The sequence below is a fragment of the Macaca fascicularis genome, chromosome 11, assembly GCF_037993035.2.
Source record: "Macaca fascicularis isolate 582-1 chromosome 11, T2T-MFA8v1.1".
Classification (NCBI taxonomy): domain Eukaryota; kingdom Metazoa; phylum Chordata; class Mammalia; order Primates; family Cercopithecidae; genus Macaca; species Macaca fascicularis.
The window spans coordinates 118,267,471-118,278,749 of NC_088385.1; the positions used below are offsets into that span (position 1 = coordinate 118,267,471).

The 11,279-nt window shown below is 48.6% G+C and overlaps 1 pseudogene; it reads left to right on the plus strand.

Moving 5' to 3' along the window:
* The first annotated feature begins 8,110 nt into the window (after nucleotides 1-8,110).
* LOC102116878 (heat shock cognate 71 kDa protein pseudogene) lies at nucleotides 8,111-8,737 on the plus strand (annotated as a pseudogene).
* The last annotated feature ends 2,542 nt before the right edge of the window (nucleotides 8,738-11,279 follow it).

Genomic DNA, 11,279 nt, shown 5'->3' on the forward strand with positions numbered 1-11,279 from the left:
CTACAAAAAGTAACTGGGTGTGGTAGCGTGCACCAGTAGTCCCAGCTACTCAGGAGGCTGAGGCAGAAGAATGGCATGAACCTGGGAGGCAGAGCTTGCAGTGAGCCAAGATCGCGCCACTGTACTCCAGCCTGGGTACATTGAGACTCCGTCTCAAGTGGCTAATAAGCAATGAAAAGATGCCCAGTGTCATTACACATCAGAGAAATGCAAACTGACACCAAATGAGCTAATACCATGTTCCAGTTAGAAAGGCCAAAATTAAAAAGACTGACAACACCAAGTGCTGGTGAGGATGTGGAACAACTGAACTTCCATACGCTGATGGGAAGGTAGAATGGTATAGCCACTCTGGAAAGCAAATTGGCAATTTCTTGTAAAAATGAACAGAAACTCGGCCAGGCAAGGTGGCTCATACCTGTAATCCCAGCACTGTGGGAGGCCAAGGTGGGTGGATTCACCTGAGGCCAGGGGTTTGAGACCAGCCTGGTCAACATGGTGAAACCCCGTCTCTACTAAAAATACAAAAATTAGCTGGGCCTGGTGGCGGGCGCCTGTAATCCCAGCTACTTGGGAGGCTGAGGCAGGAGAATTGCTTGAACCTGGGAGGTGGAGGTTGCAGTGAGCGAAGATCACACCACTGCACTCCAACCTGGGTGACAGAGCAAGACTCCGTCTCAAAAACTAAAAATAAAAAGGCCGGGTGCAGTATCTCACACCTGTAATCCCAGCACTTTGGGAGGCCAAGACAAGTGGATTACCTGAGGTCAGGATCGAGACCAGCCTGACCAATATGGCAAAACCCCGTCTTTATTGAAAATACAAAAATTAGCCAGGCATGGTGGCGTGTGCCTGTAGTCCCATCTACTTGGGAGCCTGAGGCAGAAGAGTTGTTTGAACCTGGGAGGTGGAGGTTGCAGTTAGTCGAAATTGCACCACTGCACTCCAGCCTGGGTGAGAGAGCGACACTCTGTCTCAAAAGAAATGAACAGAAACTCACCAGTAATCCCACTCCAAAGTACTTACCAAAAAGAAAATGAAAACATGATCACACAAAGACCTGTATATGACTATTCATAGCAACCTTATTCAGAAACACCAGAAACTAGCAACAATTCAAATGTTCATCCACAGATATATGGAGAAACAAATTATGGTACATCCATATGATGGAATAGTGCTTAGCCATGAAAAGAAATAAAGTTTCCATTGACATTAAATAACCAGGAGAGCCAGGCACAACGGCTCACGCCTATAATCCCAGCACTTTGGGAGGCCAAGGCAGGCAGATCACCTGAGGTCAGGAGTTCGAGACCAGCCTGGCCAACATGGTGAAACCCCGCCTCTACTAAAAATACAAAAATTAGCTGGGCATGGTGGCAGGTGCCTGTAATCCCAGCTCCTCAGGAGGCTGAGGCAGGAGAATCGCTTGAACCCAGGAGGTGGAGGTTGCAGTGAGCCAAGATTGTGCCACTGCACTCCAGACTGGGTGACAAAGCAAGACTCTGTCTCAAAATAAAACAAATAACCAGGAGAGAGAAATCCATAGAGCAAGAAATATTTATGGTTGCCCAGGGTTGGTAGGTAAGGAGTAACTGCCAACCAGCACGAGGTTTCCATTTGCGGGGATGAAAAAGTTCTGGAACTAGATAGTGATGATGGTTGCCCAACAAAGTGAATGTACTTAATGTCATTGAACTGTACAGTTTAGCAGTTTAGAATGGTTAAAATCAGAGGTGGGGTGTGTGTGTGTGTGTGTGTGTGTGTGTGTGTGTTTGTCAAAAACCAAACCAGATTCAGGATAAAATGTTAAGTTTTATGTTATGTGTATTTTTCCACAATTAAAAAAAGGAAAGCGGCTGGGCACGGTGTCTCACACCTATAATCCCAGCAGTTTGGGAGCCCATGGGAGGAGGATTGTTTGAGCTCAGGAGTTCAAGACCAGCCTGGGCAACATAGGGAGACCCCCCCCCATCTCTACAAATAATAAAAATATTAACCAGGCTTGGTGACACATACCTGTGGTTCCAGGTACTGAGGGGCTGAGGTGAGAGGATTGCTTGAGCCCAGGAGGTTGAAGCTGCAGTGAGCTGTGATCACGCCACTGTACTCCAGTCTGGGTGGCAGAACGAGACCCTGTCTCAAAAAAAAAAAAAAGAAGAAGAGGCCGGGCACAGTGGCTCACGCCTGTAATCCCAGCACTTTGGGAGGCCAAGGCAAGCAGATCACCTCAGGTTGGAAGTTTGAGACCAGCCTGACCAACATGGAGAAACCCCGTCTCTACTAAAAATACAAAATTAGCTGGGTATGGTGGCGCATGCCTGTAATCCCAGCTACTTGGGAGGCCGAGACAGGAGAATGGCTTGAACCCGGGAGGCAGAGGTTGCAGTGAGCCAAGATCGCACCTTTGCACTCCAGCCTGGGCAACAAGAGCGAAACTCCATCTCAAAAAAAAAAAAAAAGAAGAAGTACATGCAACAACCTGGATGCCTCTCAGACATTGAGATTCTGAGCAAAAGATGCTGACTGGGTCCAAGTGAAAGATGATGGTGGCTTGGAAAAGGGAACAGCTATGAAAAACTGTACAAGATGGTCACAAGTTAGAAGTGGGAGGTGAAAGGATGGGAAGAATCGAGACAGTGGCCAGGTTCCTGGTCTGAACATCTCAGCAACTAGAGCAGGGGGACAGGACCAGGACTCAGAGAAAAGAGTGTAAGTTTGGTTTTAAACATGCGGAGAGACTCATTACGTGTGAAACAACCAACATCACCTCTTCTAGGAAGACCTCCTTGACTACCTGCTCTATGGCCACCCCCATCATTGCCAACCCTCGCTGATCTCATTTTCTCCACAGCTCTCATCACTGCCTGAGAAGTTTCTTATCTATTTATCTGTTCGGTGTCCATGAACACAGGAATCTTTATCTTCTTGACCACCACCAGATCTCCAACACCTGTCTCCATACTTAGCACACAGTAGGTGCTCAGTAAATGCTTGTGGGATTAATGGAGCACACTTCTGGGATGTAATCTCCATGAAAGCTGAGGCTTTTGTTTTAGCACTGCCATGTTCCCAGCACGTGGCACACAGCAGATCTTCGCTAAGTGCTTATTAGATGAGGAGAGTACCCACAAAAAGACAGTCCCACCTTCTCATGGGAAGGCAGGCTGCCAGCCCAGCCCTGGCTATGGATGTTCTAGCAGGGTAGGGTTTCCCGCTGAGCTTCCCACACCCTGTCCCCTTCCCCAAGGCCTCTTATCCACTTCTACCATGCTGTCAGCAAACCCAGATCCCGTACTTTGTGTATGCCTCAGATTTCACAGGTCTGCCCTGGCTCAATCCGTTGTTGGTCACAGTCAGAGAGAAGGTCCCTGAGCCTTTGACCCATGGCATGGGGAAATGAATGCCTGGTCAGGTCAGGGACTCTTGGCTGTGTGATCCTAGGGAAGCCTCTCCCTGCTCTGGGCTTCACTCTGTTCAGGGCAGACAGGCTGTGTGGACCTTGGAGATTAGATGTATGGTACCCCCAGAAAGACACACACACACACACACACACACACACACACACACACACACACACACACAGAGTTCCATGGAAGGCATACACACACACACACACACACACACACACACAGAGTTCCATGGAAGGCATATTGCCCATTCCCGCTGCCTGGGCAATCAGAGCGGTCCGTGCCCCTGGCTATGATGAGGGGTTCAAGGATGGACATGTGACCCATGCCTGGCCAGCCAGGCTCAGACCTGAGACCCTGTTAAGTGGGAGGAGCACAGCCTGCCTGATAGTGAAGCCAGTGCAGAGGGCAGATGTGGAGGGAGAAGGCTACCAGGCAGCATCAGTGGAGCCCCTGGATTCTGGGCCAACACTAACACTGGCATCATTCCCAGGGTAGGAAGGGCAAGGTGGAGTGTCCCCAAGTCTAGACGTTCACCAGGAAAGGAAAATGCCAGGCATATGGACATATGGGCATCAATGTGGGGGAAATTCCAGGGGGCCTGCGAATCTTGGTTCTCAGAGCCCCTCATGCTGGAGTCAAAGGTTGACCTGGGTGAAGGAGGCAGAAAGCAGAGAGCATGAGCCTGGCTTTTTTTGGGGGGGTTGGGTGTGGGGGGTTCCTTTTATACATTTTTTTTTAATTAAGGTAAAATTCACAAAACAAAAAGTTAACCATTTTAAAATGAATAATTTAGGGCCAGGCATGGTGGCTCACGCCTGTAATCCTAACACTTTGGGAGGCCAAGGCGGAAAGATCACTTTGAGCCCAGGAGCTAGAGACCAGCCTGGGCAATACAGTGAGATCCCATCTCTCCAAATTTTTTTTTTTTTTTTTTTTTTGAGTCAGAGTCTCGCTCTGTCGTCCAGGCTGGAGTGCAGTGGCACAATCTTGGCTCACTGCAAGCTCCGCCTCCCGGGTTCACGCCATTCTCCTGCCTCAGCCTCCCGTGTAGCTGGGACTACAGGTGCCCGCCACCACACCCGGCTAATTTTTTGTACTTTTAGTAGAGACGGGGTTTCACCGTGTTAGCCAGGATGGTCTCGATCTCCTGACCTCGCGATCTGCCTGACTCAGCTTCCCAAAGTGCTGGGATTACAGGCGTGAGCCACTGTGCTCGGTCCTAAATTTTTTTTTTAATTAGAGTCTCATTGAATATGACCACTGCTTTTAGGGTTCATGTGTCTCTCTTCACAATCCGAGCCAGGCCTGCATGCCAGCAACCATTTTCTAAGGGACCTTCATTTAGTGTTGATCTTGCTAGCACCAACTCTTGTGTGTATATTGTCCAGCACAAAAAGGTAAAGTTAATTGTCAATGATTGAGGAAACCAAACCACTCCAAGCTATGCCACCTTTGTGGATACTGAACGATTGATTGGTGATGCCATAAAGAGTCAAGTTGCAGTGAACCCCAACAACACAGTTTTTGATGGCCAACGTCTTATTGGATGTGGATTTGATCATGCTGTTGTCTGGTCTGATATGAAGCACTGGCCCTTCATGGTGGTGAGTGATGCTGGCAGGCCCAAGGTCCAAGGAGAGAACAAGGGAAAAACAAAAAGCTTCAGGCCAGGTGTGGTGGCTCACGCCTGTTATCCCAGCACTTTGACAGGCTGAGGTGGGTGGATTGCTTGAGCCCAGGAGTTCGAGACCAGCCTGGGCAACATGGTGAAACCCTGTCTGTACTAAAAATACAAAAATTAGCCAGGTGTGGTAGCATGCACCTCTAGTCCCAGCTACTTAGGAGGCTGAGGAGGGAGGATCACTTGAACCCGGGAGGTCAAAGCTGCAGTGAGTCATGATCACGCTACTGCACTCCAACCTGGGCAACAGAACGAGACCCTGTCTCAAAACAAAAAACTTCTATCCAGAGGTGTCCCCTATGGTTGTGACAAAGATGAAGGAAATTGCAGAAGCCTACCTTGGGAAGACTGTTACCAATGCTGTGCTCACAGGGCCAGCCTACTTTAATGACTCAGCATCAGGCTACCAAAAAGATGCTAGAACTATTGCTGGTCTCAATGAACTTAGAATTATCAACAAGCCAACTGCTGCTGCTATTGCTTATGGCTTAAACCAAAAGGTTGGAGCTGAAAGAAATGTGCTGGTCTTTGACCTGGGAGGTAGCACTTTATTTTATTTTATTTATTATTTTATTTTATTTTATTTATTTTGTCTTATTCTTATTTTATTTTCTGAGACAGAGTCTCATTCTGTCACACAGGCTGGAGTGCAGTGGCACGATCTTGGCTCACTGCAACATTGCTCTCCTGAGCTCAAGTGATCCTCCCACCTCAGCCTCCCGAATAGCTGGGACTACAGGTGTTTGCCACCATGCCCAGCTAATTTGTTAATTTTTTGTAGAGATGAGGTCTCACTATGTTGCCCAGGCTGGTCTCAACCTCCTGGGATCAAGAGAGCCTCCCACTTTTGCCTCCTGAGTAGCAGGACTATAGGCGTGCAGGAGGTGGCACTTTTGACGTGTCAGTCCTCACTATTGAGGATGAAATTTTTGAGGTCAAATCTACATCTGGAGAAGGTGGAGAAGACTTTGCAACCAAATGGACAGCTGTTGCACTGCTGAGCTCACATGCAAGCATAAGAAGGACCTCAGTGAGAACAGGAGAGCTGGCTGGGCATGGTGGCTTTTGCCTGTAATCTCAGTACTTTGGGAGGCCAAAGCAGATGGATCACTTGAGGTCAGAAGTTCGAGACCAGTCTGGCCAACATGGTGAAACCCCGTGTCTACTAAAAATACAAAAGTTCAAAAGTTAGCCAGGTGTGGCTGGGCGCAGGGGCTTACACCTATAATCCCAGCACTTAGGGAGGCCGAGGCGGGTGGATCACGAGGTCAGGAGATCGAGACAATCCTAGCTAACATGATGAAACCCTGACTCTACTAAAAATACAAAAAATTAGCCGGGCATGATGGTGGGCGCCTGTAGTCCCAGCTACTCAGGAAGCTGAGGCAGAAGAATTGCTTGAACCTGGGAGGCGGAGGTTGCAGTGAGCCGAGATCACGCCACTGCACTCCAGCCTGGATGACAGAGCGAGACTCTGTCTCAAAAAAAAAAAAAAAAAAAAAAAATTAGCTGGGTGTGGTGGCAGGCACCTGAAATCCCAGCTACTTGGGAGGCTGAGGTAAGAGAATCACTTGAACCCAGGAGGCAGAGGTTGCAGTGAGCCAAGATCGCATCATTGCACTCCAGCATGGGTGACAGGAGCAAGACTCCGTCTCAAAAAAAAAAATTGTAAAAAAATTAGCCAGGCGTAGCAATGGGTGCCCGTAATCCCAGCTATTAAGGAGGCTGAGGCACGAAAATTGCTTGAACCTGGGAGGCAGAGATTGCAGTGAGCAGAGATCAGGCCACTGCACTCCAGCCTGGGTGACAGAGGGAGACTCCGTCTCAAAAAGAAAAAAGAAAAAGAGCTGCCCCCACGCCTTCATGCAGCTTGTGAACGTGCAAAGCGTCCTCTCTCTTCCAGCACCCAGGCCAGAATTGAGATTGATTCTCTCTAGGCAGGAATCGACATCTATACCTCCGTTACCATGCCCGATTCGAAGAATTGAATGTTGACCTGTTCCATGCCTGATTCGAAGAATTGAATGTTAACCTGTTCCATGCCTGATTCGAAGAATTGAATGCTGACCTGTTCCATGGCATCCTGGACCCATAGAAGAAGCCCTTCGAGATGCCAAACCAGACAAGTCACAGATTCATGATATCACTCTGGTTGCTGGTTCAGCTTCTAACTGCAAGATTCAGAGCTCGCCCAAGACTTCTTCAATAGAAAAGAACTGAAGGCTGGGCATGGTGGCTCATGCCTGTAATCCCAACAGTTTGGGAGGCTGAGCTGGGAGGATCACTTGAGCCCAGGAGGTTGACACTGCAGTGGGCCATGACTGTGCCACTGCACTCCAGCGTGGGCAACAGTACGAGACCCTGTCTCAATAAAACAAACCAAACTGCATAGGAGCATTGACCCTGATGAAGCTGTTGCTTACGATCCAGCTACCCAGGCAGCCATCTGATCTGGAGACAAACCAGAAAACATTCAAGACTCATTGCTCCTGGATGTCACTCCTCTTTCCCTTTCATTGAAACTGCTGGCTGAGTCACAACAATCATTGTTAAGCATAATACTTCCATTCCTACCAAGCAGACACAGACCTTCACTACCTGCCCTGGCAGCCAGACTGTCGTGCTTACTCAGTTTATGAAGGCGAGCGTGCCATGAGCAAGGATAACAGCCTGCTTGGCAAGTTTGAGCTCACGGGCATACCTCCTGTGACAGTGTTCCTCACACTGAAGTCACTTGACACTGATGTCAGAGACATTCTCAGTGTCTGTGCTCTGGACAAAAGTACAGGAAGTTGGGTGTGGTGGCTCACACCTGTAATCCTAGCATGTTGGGAGGCCGAGGCAAGTGGATTACTTGGGCCCAGGAGTTTGAGACCATCCTGAGCAACAATGGTGAAACCCCATCTCTAAAAAAAAATACAAAAAAATTAGCCAGGTATGATAGGGTGCACCTGTAGTCTCAGCTACTTGGGGATGCTGAGGCAGAAGGATCACTTGAGCCCAGGAAGTCGAAGCTGCAATGAGCCGAGTTTGCACCACTACACTCTAGCCTGGGCAACAGAGCAATGTCTCAAAAAAATAAAAAATAGTACAGGAAAAAAGAACAAGATTACTATCACTAATGAATGACTGTTTGACCTAATGAAGGGTCGTTTGAGCAAGGAGGACATTGAGCGTATGGTCCAGGAAGATGAGCAGTACAAAGCTAAAGATGAGAAGCAGAGGGTCAAGAATTCACTTGAATCCAATGCATTCAACAGGAAAGCCACCGTTGAAGATGAGAAAATTCAAGGCAAGATTAATGGTGAGGACAAACAGAAGATTCTTGACAACTGTAATGAAATTATCAACTGGCTCCATAAGAATCAGATGGCAGAGAAGGAAGAGATTGAACATCAGCAGAAAGAGCTGGAGAAAGACTGCAACCCCATCATTACCAAGCTGGACCCAAGTGCTGGAGGACCGCCAGGAGGCTCACCTGGGGGAGTCCCTGGTAATGGAGCTCCTCCCTCTTAGTGGTACTTCCTCAGGGACAACCATTTAAGAGGTTGATTAAGCCAACCCCAATATAAAGATCACATGATTCCACATAGCTAAAACACTGAAGAACCCAAATTTGTAACAAATTCTGTGGCAGTTTTAATGCTGAGCTGCTAGGGGCCGGGCGTAGTAGCTCACGGCTGTAATCCCAGCACTTTGGGAGGTTGAGACAGGTGAATCACTTCAGGTCAGGAGTTCGAGATTAGCCTGGCCAACATGGTGAAACCCTGTCTCTACTAAAAATACAAAAATTAGCTGGGCATGGTGATGCACACCTGTAATCCCGGCTACTCGGGAGGCTGAGGCAGAAGAATCGCCTGAACCCGGGAGGTGGAGGTTGCAGTGAGCAGCGATCGCACCACTGCACTCCAGCGTAGGTGACAGAGCGGGACTCCATCTCAATAAATAAATAAATAAATAAAGTCGAGCTGCTAAATTACTGGACATTCTCAATACTTATATGGAACATGTGTACAGGGGAAAGAAGTAACATTGTAGTTTATAAGCACTGTATTGTAAGTGGAAAATGCAATGTCTTAAATAAAACTATTTAAAATTGGCACCCCCCAAAAAAACAGCCAGTCTGGGTGGCAGGCACCTGTATTTCAAGCTACTCAGGAGGCTGAGGTGGGAGGATTGCTTGAGTCCAGGAGGTGGAGGCTGCAGTGAGCCATGATTGCTCCACCGCACTCCAGCCTGGGTGATGGAGCGAGACCCCATCTTGAAATAAATACATAAATAAATAAAGTGAACAATTCAGCAGCATTTAGTACATTCACAACATTATGAAGCTACCACCTCTATCAAGTTCCAAAACTTATTTTTCACCTTTACTTTGATAATTGGAAGCATTGATCATTCCAAAACATTTTTATCACCCCAAAAGGAAAAACCCTGTAACCCTTAAGCAGTCACTCCCCATTGCCCCTCCCCCAGCCCCTGGCAGCCAGCCATCTGCTCTCCATCTCTATGGGTTTCCCTATTCCGGACATTTCATATGAATGGAATCAACACTACATGTTTCTGTGTAACTGGCTTTGTCTCTTAGCATCGTGGTTTCAAGGCTCATCCCATTGTGGCGTGTATCATTCCTTCATTCATTTCTTTTTTTTTTTTTTTTTTTTTTTGAGACGGAGTCTCGCTCTGTCACCCAGGCTGGAGTGCAGTGGCCGGATCTCAGCTCACTGCAAGCTACGCCTCCCGGGTTCACGCCATTCTCCTGCCTCAGCCTCCCGAGTAGCTGGGACTACAGGCGCCCGCCACCTTGCCCAGCTAGTTTTTTTTGTATTTTTAGTAGAGACGGGGTTTCACTGTGTTAGCCAGGATGGTCTTGATCTCCTGACCTCGTGATCCACCCGTCTCGGCCTCCCAAAGTGCTGGGATTACAGGCTTGAGCCACTGCGCCCGGCCTCCTTCATTCTTTTCTATGGCTGAATCATGTTCCCTTGTATGGATACCCTACTTTTTTTTTTTTTTTTTTTTTTTGAGACAAGGTCTCGTTTTGTTCCCCAGGTTGGAGTGCAGTGGCACAATCATGGCACACTGCAGCCTCAACCTCCTGGACTCAAGCAATCCTCCCACCTCAGCTTCCTGAGTAGCTGGGACTACAGGTGCATGCTACCACTCCAGGCAACTTTTTTGTTTGTATTTTTTGTAGAGACAGGGTCTCACTATGTTGCCCAGGCTGGTCTCGAACTGAACTACTGACCTCAAGTGATCCACCCACCTTGGCCTCTCAAAGTGCTGGAATTACAGGTGTGAGCCACTGCAACTGGCCAGATATGCCACCTTTGATTTATCCATTCATCCATCCACTGATGACCGTCAGGTGTCTCTGTTTGGGCTACTGTGAACACCCAGGCATCTTTGTGGCTGGGAACAGGAGAGGTGTGGAGAGAAGACAGTGAGTTAGAAGAACTAGAAAGGGGAATTTGGGAACTAGAACTGGGCTGTGGCCACTGAGATCAAGTCCTGATTTTACCTCCAAATCATGTCTTGAATCCATCACTTCTCCATCTCTGCCACCACTTCCCCATCCCAGGCCACCGCTATCTCTCCCCAGGTCAACTACTGCAGCCTCCCCTCCAGCCTCCCTTCTGCCACTCCCAACTCCCTCATCTCCGGGGTTCATTCTCCACTGAGCAGCCGAGGGATCCTCTTAGAACTTTCATGAAATCAAGTCATGGCACCCTCTTGCTCAAAGCCTTTCCATGGCTCCCCATGGCCTTGGGAGCAAGTCCAGACTTTGCCCCATGGGTGACAAGGCCCTCCATAGCCTGGCTGCTGGCTACCCCTCCAGCCTCTTCACACATGGTTTACTCTTCTCACACTCCGCTGCAGCCGCCAGACCTCCCTTTCTTCCCAGAGTGCACCATGCTCCAGTCCCTTGCACGTGCTGGTTCCCTTCCCAGGAGGCTTCTTCCTTCACCCAGTTACCCCTCATCCTTTAAGCTTTCACTCAGCCATTGCCTCTTTCAGGAAGGTCTGTGACCCCAACCCTTCCCCTCCCACTAAGTCAGAGGCCTTAGCTTCTTCCCATTAGCCATTCTCTCAACCAGTATTTACTGGGCACTGCTTTGCCCCAGGCACCAGGGATACAAGTTAAAAAGACAGGCAATGGCCAGGCACAGTGGCTCACACCTATA